Source organism: Aythya marila (assembly GCF_965140915.1).
Source record: "Aythya marila genome assembly, chromosome: 11".
NCBI lineage: Eukaryota > Metazoa > Chordata > Aves > Anseriformes > Anatidae > Aythya > Aythya marila.
Window position 1 is genome coordinate 20,929,953 of NC_139052.1, and position 13,611 is coordinate 20,943,563.

Here is a 13,611-nt window from a genome sequence, read left to right on the forward strand (position 1 = left end):
CAAATCCCAAACCTTGCTGGGGTACAGGGGCTGGGGGCAGCCTGGGGACGGGGCTGTAAGAAACTGTAAGCAACATTTCAGCTTGAGAGGAGGTGGCTGAGTTGGGCAAATTACTCTCTTCTCTTCTCTTCTCTTCTCTTCTCTTCTCTTCTCTTCTCTTCTCTTCTCTTCTCTTCTCTTCTCTTCTCTTCTCTTCTCTTCTCTTCTCTTCTCTTCTCTTCTCTTCTCTTCTCTTCTCTTCTCTTCTCTTCTCTTCTCTTCTCTTCTCTTCTCTTCTCTTCTCTTCTCTTCTCTTCCTGAACTGCCTTGTTCTCCCATTTAGCCTTGTGTTTGCAATACCAAATCGACGCTATAAACATGCCGACGGGGTATTTATTTTTCTTGAAAGCAAAATAACCAAACAGAACATCAGAAGGGAGGCATTTAACTCAGTCGGCTCCTTTCTTTTGTTGAGAATCAAAGTGATGATTGTTTGAGCGGGTTTATTCCAGACAACCCACCACAGTGGCAGCAAATGTGCTGCAAGCATTGCTCCGGTTGCATCAGCAAGCAGAGAGCGGGATTTGGGGCAGCGTTTTTTTGGGGCATGCAGGGGAGCAGGGAAGCATCTCCTGCTCCCAAATCTGGACCCACAGCCTGCTGGGGCTGCCGAAAGCTGTGTGGGGACACCGTGGCAGAACAGCCAGGACAGGTTGAGATAAAGGTGCATGTTCTCTGCCAGGGCTCCCAAGGGACCCCGAGCAGGGCATCTCCAAAATCCCGTCCCCTTCCATTTGGGAAGCTCCATCCTTTCTTTCCTCCATAGAATAAATAAATAAATAAATAAAATAAATAAATAACAACCCTCCCGGTGATGTCAAAGCCCTTCAGAAAGCAAACAGGCACCCTGCTATATCTGAAGTCCCCGGGCAGCCAGCCACAGCCGGGGCGGCAGGATCTAGCCCATAATTTGTAGTGCGAGCGCTACAGCCGTGTTGCCACAATATGATGAGGTCATGAGTCATCTAACCACTGAAACCATCTAACCAGTCCCTGTATTAACTCACGGGCTGGGAAGGGAACACACAAGCACTTAGGTCTGGGGCAGCTCTTCCCCGTGCTGCCCGGGGAGCAGCGGCTCGGGAGGCGAGCGGTGCCGCTGCCGGGGTGCCCGGTGCTGGGGAGGGGGCAGCTGAGAGGTCGAAACCCACGAGCAGCAGGGGCATCCCCTGCCCTGCAGCCACGTTTGGAGGTAATAGGGATGATGTCTTTTTGGGAAGCAGCCCCGCAGCATCACTTTCAGCAGGGAGCGTGGACCTGGTGGTGATGCTGTGCCAGCGTGCTGCTCCCGAGGGAGGGCTGAGCCCCCAAAAAGCCCTGGTGCTGCCCGGGCGCTGAGGGGGAGCCGTGATGGAGCTGGGCACCTTGAGCAGCCGGGTGCTGCTCCCATCCTGCTCCAGCTCCCCAGAAAGCTGCCCAAGAGGTGGCTGGGGAAGGCGGCAGAGAAATCCCGCTGCCAATTCCACCGGCCCAATTACAGCCCCGTCCTTCAGGGACGTTTGCAAACAAAACAAAGAAGATGGAAGATTAATGCACCGCGTCCCTGACAGCCACGAGTTAGGCGGTGATACATCTCTACCTCTGGGACGTGTGGCAGATCCTATTCATTGTTCCTTTCTCACTTGTCACCGTGCAGATCTCGAGCAGCCGGGGCTGGAAACCAGGGGAAGTTCACAACTTTCCGCCGCGACTCGCCTGCAGATTTGTCAGTTGACTAAAGACCCAAATTACACGCAGTCACCGAGCCCAATCCACTGTTAAAACCTGCATGTGCTGCTGCCGAGATTAGAGATTCACTGTGGTAATTATGTTAATGTTGATGTGTAGACGGATAACTGGCAGCAAGGAGTTGCTCTGAAACGTCTATTTATAGTGCGGGGGAAAAAAATAAACCTCGCCATCTCCAGGCAAACATATGGGCTACCAGAGCAGACAAATTAAGTGGGAGATGAAAGGCGAGGAAGAAAAAGAGGCTGGAGGCACGCAAGAAGCTGCTTCCCATGGGCTGGTGGCACCTTGGTGGCACACCATGCGTCCTGTGCCACCATCCTGTGCCTCCTGTCACCTGTGGGCTACTGGCTCAAGCCCACGCTGCCAGCCAGCCTGGTTCTGCCCCAAAATTGGCCCCAAAATCTGCCCCAAAATCCCTGGGCTGCATGAAGGCACCTGGGTGCCCGTGGGACCCTATGGCTGCAGTGCCCCATGCCCAGCATCACCAAACCCAGTGATGGCACCGCTGGCACCAGGTGGAGACCTCGGTCCAGGGGGGGTCCACGGGTGGGCATCCAGGCTTCTCCTTCACCCAGGGGGCTGGCTGTGGTGTAGGCACCTCCCAAAATACAATCCTGGCACCTGCATCCCGCGGCGCGGCGCTGAGCGCGGCACAGATGATGCTATATTCCTCAGCTCTCAGCAGGATGTACGATTTAAATTTTTAGCTGTGTGCTAAATTACATGGGCCGTCAGTCAACTCTTTGAGATGTTTTGAGTAGACAGATTTATACAAACACTCAAAGCTCAGTAGACCCAGCGCAGTATCTTTTACACCAGGCGAGGAGGAAATAAATCACGGCTTCCCTTCCCCCGCTCCCACCGCGCTGAAATTTCTCCCCGACATCTTTCAGGCAGGATCACAGAAATTTTTATTTACCGTGGAAACAACCCAAACCCCCAGAGCACCGGGGGATTGTGCATGCCCGTGACTGACAGGCCACCCAGCCTCAGCCAAGGGGAGCGAGCCTGCTGCCACAGGCTGCCCTCGCCCCGCACCACTGCGCCCTGCCCGGACCCTCCAAATCCCCATCTGGCACCGTGGGGGCACCCCCAGACCCCCCCCATCCCACAAAACCCCTGGGATATGGCAGGGATGGGAGCAGGGCTCAGGGCGTTGAGCGGTTTGGGAGCAAAAAAAAAAGTCCCTGCAGAGGCTCTGACACCTGAAAATGATGTGATTTTTTTTTTTTTTTTAACCGATGCTCTTTTAAATTCCTGGTTGCAGGCTGGCCCAGTGCGCTCTTCCAGGCACAGTGCTATAACATGCCATTAGAAAAACAAAGCGCTTTCTCCACTTGATAGCTGGCCTTTTATTTTTGGAACTGATACATGCAATCACAGTAGCATGGCCCCAGCAATTAGGAAGAAAAGTACTTTTCTTCTCCAGGCCCAATTACCCATCCTGTAATTGACATAATTATTATCTTTCAGTTTTCTAATAATATTTATTGAACACTACAAATTCTCATTCTCGGTGAAGCTGCTCCTGGAGCACAGCAATTTCCAAGCCCTCGTGGGGTTGGCGCTGGGAGGAGAGATCGATACGGCCTCGCACAGCTCCCGGCAGGGGTGGGCAGGGGCTCGCCTCCCCCCAGCCAGCTCCTAGGACCAGAGCCCAGCTCAGGACACCCCCAAGCCCCTTTTCCAGCACAGGAACCCCCAAATCACCAGGGACATTGACACCCAGGCAGCAAACTGCATCCTCCTCCTGCTAACTGGCTCCTCACTGGCCAAACACACAACCAAATTTATATATTTTAGCTCAGCACAGTCCTATACAGGGGACGTATATAATGGGCAGCAGTCCAGCTACAAGCCCTAAAGGTCTGGGCGAGAGGAGGGAGGCAGGGAGAAGAGCTAATCCTAGCTGCAGTGAAACCATGCATATTCATTTAAAACAGGAGTAAAAAAAAATTTTTTTTTAAATATTAATTTAAATTTTGTCTGCCTTGGGGCAGCTGTACCATATGCACGGACAAGTTGTGCAGAATTCCTGCATGGAGACGCGTTTGCTGGTGCATCCGTGCCCATCACGGCCACCAGGGCTCTGCTGGGCGCTTCCCATCCCCACGAGCCTGCAGATGGATGCCCCTCCACCCCGCTCTGTTCATAAATTCTGGTAAATCCCCAAAAAAACAACCTCGCTGAGCCTCAGCCACGGGCACAGCGGGGACAAAACCAAGCCCTCGGGGCCCGTGTCCTCGGCTGGTGCTTTATCCTCCGAACCACCCACCTCCCCAAACCACTGCTTCCAGCCACATCCCCAAGCCAAGGGCCTCTTCCAGCCACCCGAATCCTACAGACCAGAACACGTTACCCTAACCACAGTTTTTCTTGCATAATCCGGATTATTTACGGCAAGGATCTCCTAATTGTCCCACTTATCTGATAAGTGGGTGCAGGGAAAGGGTGGGTCGGAGCAGCTCTTGGCAGAGCACAGCGGTGTTGGGCATCGGGTGCTGCTTTTTGAGCATCCTCCCAGCTGGAGATGATAACGCCCGATGCTCCAGCCCTGGAGGAGGCTGGGGAGGCCGAGGGGACCACAAACTGCCCCAAATTCACTGCAGCAAAAATGAAAATCTCTCACGGAGAGATTGCTAAAATCTATCCAATGCATGCAGCGAGTTCATCCATCATCCCCTCAACAGACTCTGATCACGTAGAACTGAGCAAGCACGGAAAAAATAAAGCCTTCATCTTCTCCCCACCTTCCTCTTCATCCCGATGCCTCTGTTCGTGCCCGTGCCGCCCGGGATCACCCAGGCAGCTTCAGCAACTGCCCCCGCCAGCAAAGCCACGGCTGTTTTGAGGAGTAACCTCACGTTTCCTGCTCCAGCCAGCTTCTTTGCTGAAGTCACAGGGGATGGAGGCCAGGAAGAGCGCGGAGCATCCGCCGGGGAGGCACGGAGAGGGTTTTGGGGGTCAGCCCAGGGCTGGCACCGCGTGGTGGCCGTGCCTCGCCGAGCTGCCCGGCACGGCCGGCTGGAGGACCCTGCTCGCTCTGCCAGGGCAGACAATGCACTCATTGTATTTGTATCTGATTCATTTCATCTACAGGATAAAATTAGAAAATCAGCCTAATTCCCAGGAGCCTTGTTAAATCAATACAACATACATCAAGCAGGAGAGGCACAATGCAAGGCTGAGATAAAATTAGAATGAGTCCCCCTGGGTGGGTTGATATCAGCTCTACATTTCAAAATTGGCAGGCACTTTTGCATAATTTATCAATTACAAACAATTTAATTCATCCAGAATAATGAGTTGCAGGGCAGCTTTTGACGAGTTAAGCAGCACGGAGGCCGATGGACCGGAGGAAATGCCCGCAGTGATGCGGGGCAGGAAAACTGACCCGTGCCAGGGGGCTGCTTTGCTTGGGGACCCTGAATTCCCCACGGGGTGCCGGGGGGACCCAGCCCCGCCAGGCACCATCCCAGGGGTGCCAAGAAGCAGGACAGGGCTGCACGGCAGAGCCAGGCCTCAGAAGATGGTGATGCCAAAGGGGAGATGTCTCCAGTGCAGCTACGAGACAAATGGGGCACGAAGGCAGGAACAAAACCTGACGCTTCCTCACCACCAGCCTGGAGCCAGGAGCCGCAGGCACTCGCGGCACTATCTCGCTGTCCCAGAAAGGGAAACACAAAAGGTTAAGGGGAGGTTATTTGAAAGAACAGGAGTGATAAAAATCAAAAGCATTTCTTCTGCTGAGCCCGAGTCTTTAGAAGGTTATGAAGCATTTCCTTCCTGCAGCCCTCTTTTGTTCCTCTGCCGATTGCCCCGGCTGGGCTGAGGGCTGAGGCTCCGTCGCCGAGCCGCGCGCAGTTCTCACAGCGAACAATAGCAATTTGTCTGGGAGAGGGAAGGTCTGAGTGCACGGGAGGCGTAACAACCCCCCTCTTGGAAATGACTCCTTCCCTGGATGTTTCCCCCACCGCCAAGCACCAAAATCCTGCTCTCTTGTTTTAACGCTGGCTCACGCGGCTATTAAAGCCAAGAAGTTAAGTGGTGCGTAATTATGGCATTGTGCTGGCTAATTATAATCCCACAATGAAATCAGTGCTTTGCAGTGAAGGCCGCAGAGGCCCGATGGCTTGTAGCAGGCTTATTCCCAACTCCTCCGAATTTCTCGCCGCGGCAAGGAGAACTTGCAGGGAGGATTTGGGGAAAGGGCGAGGCAAACACCAGCACCCCTTGGCCCCATCGGCGTGCCCAGGACCCAGCCTCACGGCACGGCACGCGTGGCTCCACGGCTGCTCTCAGCAGAGCAGACAGCCGGGGTCCCTCTCCCAGCCATCCCAGCCTGGATCCATACCTATCCGTTACTCTCCCTCTCTGCAGCAGCCTAATAACACTGTCCGCTTTATATCCTAGGTGCTTGATTTATTAGGTAATTTGTTTCCTCTCCGTGGTGCTGGCCTGCTTGTCATCCATGTAATGGGATGATGGAAGCGCAAGCTATAGACACCGGACATTAAAAGCTAGGCAAATATGACCCATCTAAACTTGATGTCCAAAAATCGATTCGTGGCAATTTCTGTGCTTTCGGCTTGCCTGAGAGGGGGGAAAAAATAACATAAAAAAAAATAAAAAAACACAAAAATTGCAGTGATTCAGAGGGGTCTGGCTTCTGTAAGGAGCTGGGAGGGTGGAAATCGCTGGGGTGGTGCTGAGCTGGGTGCTCCTGGGTGGGCACCGTGGGCAGGGGGCCTGGCCCAGCCCTCCCCAAACCCCTCCATCTGCAGCCAGCCCCTTGGGTAGCCGGGGACAGCTGCCTCCTGCGGGACACAGCCCGGGGCTGATGGCTTTTCTCCTCGTGTCACTGATCTCCTGCATCGTGGTGGAGCTGAGCACCCACATCCCTCAGCTGGGGGAGCGGGGAGCGATGCTCCCCCTCGCGCAGAGCAGAGCTGTGGAAATCCCAGCCATAATCCCAGCCATCTCCCCAAGCGTCTGCAGCGGGTTGCTCCGGAGTAAATGGGGCGCTCATTAAAGCCCAGGCTAGAAACCACAGCGTGCTCTAATTCACGCTGTAATTTATATTTATTAATGTAATTAACCCGCTTAGGTAGCTGTACTGGCGAGCAGCGTGAATCACTGGACCGGGGAGCAGACCCAGGGCCAGGTGTCTGCAGTGCGCCAGGGCTGGCCCCACGCAGGCGGTGAGCACAAATGGCCCTAAGCCCTGGAACTGGTGAACCAGAGGACCCCATGGGGGCTCCTGAACCCCCCGGGGTGGGATGGGGCCCGAATTGGCCCCGTGGGTGGCCCGGAGGAGCCTGCTGCCCATGGTGGAGCAGGCAGAGCCCCCGAGCTGGCAGCGCATCACCGCGATGCGTGGGATCCAGCGGGTGGTGAGCTCCGGAGCCCCGGCACTGCTCTCCCAGCAGGAGAGGGCTCGCAGCCGCCGCCTCACCTTAGCCAGAGCAATCGAGATGCGAGGCAGATTGGGAACCTCAGGCACGGCCAGGGCGTCGAGCTGCACCCAGGATCTCCCACACTGATAACCATCGGCTGTCGAGGGCGTGGACGTCATTAACAACTCAAAGGGCTGGGGAGGGATGCGCCGCTGGATACCGGGATAAGCGCGGCGCTCACCCAGCGCTGGCCCCGGCGCTGGCAGGCCGGTTTGGTTTGGGGTAGGCTCGTCGATAAGGATCGTCCCGCAGCCCTCGGCGAGGCACCAGCACGCCTGCCGGGAACGGCCCCACACCGCCGTTCTCAGCTCCTGTGGCCGAGGCACCGCCGGTGGCATCGCCGCGGCCTCGCCGCAGCACCCGCAGCGTCGCCAAAACCCAGGGGCTGCCCCGGCCACCACCCCCAGACCACAGCTAGAGACCCCCGGGTTGGATGCTCCAAGCACGAGGGCAGGAGCAGCTTGGCGTGCATGGAAATAAAATGAAAAAAAAAAAGAAAAAAAAAAAAAAAAAGAAAAGAAACTAATGAAGCCAACTCAAAGTTAATGAGCACGCTGGAAGTCATCAGCCAAAACCTGTTTTGGCTCGGGGTTGCCGCCCCGACGTGCCAGACGGGGCCGGGAGCTCCGGGGGAGGAAGCTGCTGCCCCGAGGGCGCTTTGGAGATGAAACAGCATTTTGGAAACACGGCGTCGCTGCCCAGCCTGCGAGGGGCCGCGCTGCGACGGGGCACCCGGGAGGTCGCCGCCGCTCCCAGCGCCTCGCCCCTGCCACACTGCTCTGCCCGGCCTGGGAAACACAGGGCCAACAAAAGGGAAAGTAACATCTGATTTCAGCACTTTCTACTGCTTTTTTTTTTTTTTTTTTTTTTTTTCTTCCCTTGTTATTATTTTTATTAGGCTCTCTGCCTTGGCTGCGGGGCCTCTCCGAGAGAATGGAGTGCCGTGTGGGTGTTACCGGCTGCTGGCGCTTACCCGGCTTCAGAAAGCAACGCCAATTACTAATTTCATGGAGATAAGCCCTTCTGAAGGAGGGGGAAGAAAAATTCTTCCAGCTTTGAAATGCGAAAGGCGCCTTTATTTATGTATTTCCATGAGAGCTGGCAGCCGCAGCGATGGCTCCCTGCCGTCCCTGCACAGAGGGACGGGGGCAGCACCAGAAGGGCACCACCGGCACACCCAGCCCAGGGAGCCCCTCGCCCACTCACTCGCCAAAATGTGTGACCTTGCTGGGGCCTGGAAGTCCCCAGGGAGCCCCCATGGGGCTGGAGCCCCCCTGGGGCTGGAGGAGCCGTGGCTGCAGCCCCCCCAGCTCCTGCCTGCCCCACGCGATGCCCGGGCAGGTTCCTGCCCCCAGCCGGCTCCCACAGCCCCGTGAGCACCCAGGGCATGGGCTGGGGAGGGAAAATCATGGTGCACGGAATTAATCTGGGTGTAGTTTGCATTTTTATTGCTCTAGCCTCAGATTCCAGCCTACAGAAAAGGTTTCAAAAAGGATTAGATGCCATAAAACCTTTAATAATCCTCCCACATCTTACATTTAATTATTGTTTTTACACATGCGGAGCCAACATGCCTGTAGCGAGCAATCAAGTCTCGCACGCCACTCCTCCTGCATTTCTTCTCCCCTGCGTGGCTCCGGCGGTGCTCAGCCAGCACCCGGTTTTCCACGGCCCCACCGCCCAGCGGGGCTCACCCCTGCGGTGCCTCGCAGCCCTCCTCCCTGCCGGCCCTCTCCTCCCCAAAACCGCAGCCCCATATAAGCGCATCCCGCGGGAGCGCGCGGGCGCGGGGATTTGGGGGAGACGCTTGCCATCCTCAGTGGAGAGGCTGAAATCACACTTGGCTGGGAATTAAAAAATAAAAATAAAAAATCCTCGTCTCCAATTATAAGCCGCCTGCTTGGAAGGAACATTTTGTCGCTCGTTTGGTGCCATCAGAATTGTTACAGTTTCTTCAGGAAGAAAGAATCAGACCTTTTAATCATCTCTCTTTTTTTTTTTTTTCACCTCAACAGCTTTTCCTTAAGCCAAACAGGCCTGGGAGGGTTTCATCTGTAAGGAAAGGTTAAGAGTCATATTTTGGGTACCATTTCAGAGGTCCCATTATTCCTTAAAGCATTTTAAAGCAGCCCTGGAGCACCCGCGGCCACACCAAGACTGAGCTCCCGCTGCTGCCACCCCCGGGGCCACCCAGCTTCGTGCCCTGAGCCATGGGGACGTGGGGACCTGGGGCACGGGGAGGCACTGGTGGTGTGTGCCTGGCACTGCGTGGGGCTGTGGTGGCCCCGGCTCTGCCCCAGGCACTGGGCACAGGGACGGCAACGTTGGAGGGGGCAGGCTCCCTGTGAACAGCTTTATTATTATTATTATTATTATTATTATTATTATTATTATTATTATTATTATTATTATTATTATTATTATCACTATTACCTTACTATTGCCTGCAGCACAGCCTTACTGGGGGAGCGATTTTCTTGGCTGGGGGAACCGGCCAGCGCCACAGCACCTCCTCTGCCCCCACGCCTGGCTCTGCCACTGCTCCCCTGGGGCATGTCGGGTTTTTGTAGCAAAACCCTGTTTCTTTAGCAAGTTTCCTCATTTTGAACACAGAGCAGAGGTGAGCTGGGATGGCTCCAGGGCCCACTTCCAGAGGGACTGGGTGCAGGCAGCAGCAGCTGATGAGTGAAAGCCCCAAACAGCGCTGCCCGGGCAGGCATTGAAGATCCCTCTGAGCCCGTGCTGTCTGCACCTAGAGACACATAACACATGGAGAGTACAGGGCAAACTTCCTCAGCTTGCCGTGGGACGGATTAAATAAAAAAAAAAAAAAAGGAAAGGAAAAAGCAATGCCCAGTCAGAGGAGTAGGAAAGCCCACCCAGGAGCATGGGGCGATGCGCATGGGACGAGCGCACAGCCTGGTTTTGGGGACCAGTCCCTCCTAGGGGCCACAGCACCATGTGGCACCACGGCACTTCCACCACACAGCCAGGACACGAGCCCTGAGGTTGATCTCGCTGTCCCAGGCAGTGGCAGACACAGCCCAGGCCACCCAGCCCAGCAGAGCCCCACTCAGCTTTCAGCTCAGCCATCCCCAGGGCTCCGGGCACGGCAGGCAGGAGGCTGCAGCCTGAGCCGCCCCGACCCCCTTATCCTCCAAGACATCAAAAACATCAGAAGTTTCAATGATTCTGCCTGTGACTCATTTCTGATGAAGACTTTTTTTTTTATTTTTCAGCAGAAAATCAGTAGGTGGGATGGGCCGGCCCCCACAGAGCCGCTGCTGGGGGTGTCGAGGCGGAGACGTGCAGCATCAGCAGGGGCAGCTCGCTGGGGAGCAAACAACGAAGGCACCGGGCGTGCAAGGAGTTAAGGGACTCGGCCGGGCTGGTGCAGGAGGAAGCCACCCTCTGCGGGGAAGGAAGGGACAGAACAATTAGTCATTTATTTTGGTCGGAGGCAGCGTCCCATTAAAATATTGCTGCCCAAGCTGCGCGCACATGGCAAGAAGCAGAGCACCCGGCTAGCAGCGAGACAAAGGCAGCCTGTGCTCCCGAGATGTTTTATTCATGTGCAGCCTGAGAGCACCAAAAAGCCCGGCCGGGACTGGGACAGCAGCGAGGGGCTGTGCTTACCACCACGGGCTGGGTCAGCACCAGGATTTGCAGTTTCTTTCCCAGTTTTGCCACCTTGTTGCGCTCATTCGCCTGTGCTGTGCAGGAGTCGTGGTCCTGGCACCGCTGCTGGAGCTCTGTGCCCCCAGTGAGGACATGGGGACGGTGCCCACTCCCTCCCCAGCTGCCCGTGGCGAGGAAAGGCCACCTGCAAACAAAGAAATAATGGAGGAGTCGGCCTCAGTCTCACCCTGATCATTTCTAATTGAATATTAATACCATCTTGATCTTGTTTTAATGCTCCATTTAATCTGAATGTTTGTCTTATTTTCGTTTCAGGCGGAGGATTAGCTGTGATGTTGGGCCACTGCTTCTGCAAGCAGAGCTCGAGAGCCTTCCCAACCTGGAAGCGACTGCAAATTCAGCTGTGGTAAGGGCTAGGAATGAAGTTAACACACGGACACCACCGGCTCGAGGTGCTCACAGCAGGCAGGGCCTGGGTGCCCACGGTGGCACCACCCCACCCCGGGCAGCGTGGCATGAAGCAGAGCCGCATTTCGGGGCTTGGGTAATTGCCTGTGCCCAAGCACATGCCCGAGGGAGGGAACCGTGTGGGTTCGGGGCAGAGGTTGCACAGCTCCCAGAGGAAAAGACGCCTCTTCCATCACGCTGAGAGGCGGAGGTGGCAGCTTCCCACCCAGCCCAGCCCTGCCACGGCACTGGGTGGGCTGTCGAAGCTGTGAGTGTCCCCTCCCAGGGGTGGATTTCCCCCTGAATTGCTGCTGAGAGCACCATTAAATAAAGCACTCTTCATGGAGGCCATCCCTGGAAGCAGCAGGGGCTCAGCCAGGCTCCACAAAGCAAAACAGGCAAGGTTTGGAGTCACCACCCATCTCCGTCCCCATCTCTGTCCCTGTCAGGGACCCGGGATCCTGCTGGCACCCAGTCAGGATCGCTTGGGGAGAGGCTGCGGCAGTGGGGAAGACCCCACTGGCCACAACAGAAGTTAAACCCAGGATCCAAGGGCAGGCCAAAACCGACGCTCCTGTCCACGTGCAGCTCCATTTCCCTGCCCTAGCCCTCGCGTTTCAGAGCTCACAACACATTTGGTAAGACTTAGGTAATGGGCCAGCTCAACCCTTTCCAAAATCAAGATAACCCCGCTGAAGGATGTGCCCATCCAGGAACACGTTAGCATGGAAGGAGTGCAGCAAGCAGTGCTGCTGCCAGAAATACCAGAGCAATTAGCAAATTGGGTTGCAGCTCTCAAGTGAAACCATTTATTTAGGATGGACTGTTCCTTCTTGTAATCCTCTGTCATCAGCACTCGCTGCGAAAATTTAACTGTGTCAGACTAAGCCGGTGTGGTAAGCCTCAGGGCTAGCTCTGTGGGCAGAGGGACTCACTGGTTGCCCAACGCTATTTGCAAGTCAAGTGCATTTCTTTCTCCGTGTTGTAATAGCTGCAGACTGCAAATGCCTTACTAAGCAGAGAGGCGGCGGGGCCGTCTGGTGCCGGGGGGGCCGAGCACGGCCAAGCTCTGGCAGACCCCATCCCCTGGCTGCCCTTCTCCAGCGGGTCCTGGGGATGAGGGAGATGCAAGCCTGCTGCCCGTCCTGCCTGGGACCAGGAGGGATGCTTGTTTTTGGGGTTTTAACACGGACTGTGCAGTGCTTGGAGCGTGTGAGGTGTCTGGTGGCACTGCAAGCAGAGATGGAAGTTCCTAATGGCCTTTCCAGTGCTCACAGAGGTGACATTTTGAAAGGAAAGGGATAAATGAAAAAAAGCGTGCTGCAACTAATTCCCCCCTCCTGCCCCCCTGCTATTGAGTGGGGAACAAAACCGGCGGAGAAGGGAGCTTAGAAAGGAGATGCAGCAGCTCCCAGGTGCGTGGTGCTTTGGCCTCCAAACCCAGGAGCTTCACGGGTTCACCCAGGGTTATGGCAGACCTGGTGACACAGAAAGCTCTTCCCTTCAGCGCTCCATCTTGCGTGCCAAACTATTGCCTTGGCTGCTGAACGGCATCGCATCCCTGCCTTGTCTTCAGGAGATCACACATCTCTTCCTCCAACCGCTGCTGGATGTGCAGCTCTTTGGAAATTAGTTGCCCTTCTCTTCAGGCTTTTGATGTACCCCAGGAGGAGGGTGCGTGGTAAGCGTTGCTTCACTGCTGTTTGTGCAACCTCGCTGCAGATCCCTCATTATTCACGATGGTATCTTGCCACTTGATATGCATAATAGCTCAAAGGTACCGTTGACTACATTTTTCCAGTGCTTTGATGTGCTAGCGATAACTTGTTTCTGTTTCGCAGCCATTAAGTTAGGTGGAAATCATTACACTACATTAAATGTGGGGTTTGTTCTTTAATCAGTGTTGTTCTGGTTCCAGGCTCGGTGTTGCAATCTGTCATACACGGAAAATATCCTCTTAACCCAGGTAACAATTCTGGAGGAAGTGAGCACAGCTCAGCAGGGTTTTGGCGAGGTCAGGAGCCGAGGGCCTCGTCCTGGGGGAGCTGAGGGCATCCCGAGGGCCGTGGCAGCGCCGTGCTGCTGCGCCCTGCAGAGCCCCCGCTGCGCACACCCCACTGCAGGCACACGGATGCATGCTCAGGGCTCCCAGACAGACCCTACACATCCCCACAGACAGCATCTGATAATTTTCTCTGAGATAATTTTTCTGATAATATTTTTTTTTCTCATATTTTTTCTCTGGGAAGACTGATCAGAAGCAGAGTGACAGTGGCAGGGTGTGAGGAGCTCACCAAAA